Genomic DNA, 1,695 nt, shown 5'->3' with positions numbered 1-1,695 from the left:
AGTGCGGGCAGAGAGCGGGGTGTGCGCAGCAGAGAGGGTGCTACAGGCAGGAAGCTGTCCCAGATGGAGCGCCCTGTCCCCAGAGTATGGGGTACCTTGCACCCAAGGACACCACCTTTCCTTTTGGCTTTTGCCAACAAGTTCTCAATCCAGACCATTGTGTTTTCCCACTGCTCTCTCATGGTGCTTTTTTCTCTATACTGATTGCATCACCTATTCCTCTAGAAGCCTCCTTTAGATCAGCTTGCTGAGGGGTATTCACTCCACCTGCTGAATTGACACTGTAGTAGCAGCCTACAACTACGTGAAATGTGGCTGCAGAGATGATGGAGGTTTTCTTGCTAGCAGGAAGAGAAGGAAACCTCTGCAAAGTGCACCTTGGAAGGTTCAGACTCAAAGTTAGGAAAGAGAAATGTCTCTCAAAAGGTGGACTTGTGGTGCAAGAGGTCACCCAGAGGGAGTCTGTCTCAGCCCATGGCTTTGTGTTTCAAGGAACAGACAGCGATGGGTGCAGAGATGGGACTGAAGGTACAGAAATGCCAGGTGAGAGCTAGGTGGGAAAGCAAGATGGGGGTCAACAGCCTGAAGGGAAAGAGGTGAAGGCATGGGCCAGTGTAGGACAGCCTGCAGCAGAGATGACAGGGTTCTGGCATGGCTGAAAGGCCCAAAAGAACAAAAGGCCTCTGTGCCCTGGGCTATGGCAGTTGCCTCTTTCATCAAGGCCTATGAGGAGAACTTTCATCCTCAGGATTTCAGGCTCTGCTTCTCCAAGGGCTGTGGTCAGGGCTTGGCCTTTCTGCATCATCAAACAAACCAAGGGTTTTCTCACCATCAGACACCTGCACTTTGCCTTTGTCTCCCTGTAATCACAGCCTGCAGTTACTTGCTTTAACGAGTCCCTGGGGAGACTTTGTCAGCAACAGCCCTCAGTGGGGCCCATTAATGCTGAAGGCACTTGGGGCTTTGTTTCTGACTTGGACTTCTTGAGAGGTTTCCTCAGTCTCCTCTCAGCCCCTGAGGTTCACGGACCCAGCCCAAATACACCATGGGACTCATTAAACCCTGATGAGCCATGTCTCACCGTGTAGTTTTTGTCAAGTCTTCCAGATTGTCTTCCAGGGAACTGGGGAGGTTTCCGAGTGCAGGAAGATTACAAAGGGCATCTGATAGAAGTTATTTGAAAGGGTTATTTGAAAGGAAAATCTACGAAAGATGAGAGGAATGAAGGATGCAGTGTAACAGGCAGGACAGTGGCAGTGCAGTTACAGGGGAAGATCGGCATTCCTTTGGGATCCCCCTTGTGAAAGGTTATTGGATTGGTAGAGGTCTCTTGGGAGAGAGGACAAGGCCATGTTGCAGTTACCTTTTATAAAGGTGCCAAGGGCAACCCAGGGGAGCCCAGGCTGTACAAGCTGCCTTTGGTGAGGCATGTGCCAGCATCAGAGTCCTCTTGGCTGACATCTCTGGGCAACTAAACGCCGTCCGAAGGGTAACTGCTGCCTGGCCAAGCTGAGAGCATGCAGTTGTGTGTGAGGAGGCAAAGAGTGGATGTGGTTTCCCTCAGCTCCAGCACAGCTCTTGGCACGGTCTCCCTCAAGGCTGCTGTACCCAAGGGGTACACCGCAGACATAACAATCCTGCTGTCCTTCTACTTATCAATTAGTTTAACTGCAGCCCATCCTGGACACCTGCCAT

Source organism: Pezoporus flaviventris, unplaced genomic scaffold (assembly GCF_033815535.1).
Source record: "Pezoporus flaviventris isolate CSIRO_AGI_PZ_B2104156 unplaced genomic scaffold, CSIRO_AGI_Pfla_v1 ptg000116l, whole genome shotgun sequence".
In the NCBI taxonomy this organism is placed as follows: Eukaryota; Metazoa; Chordata; class Aves; order Psittaciformes; family Psittacidae; genus Pezoporus; species Pezoporus flaviventris.
Note: the sequence above shows the minus strand (reverse complement) of the source record.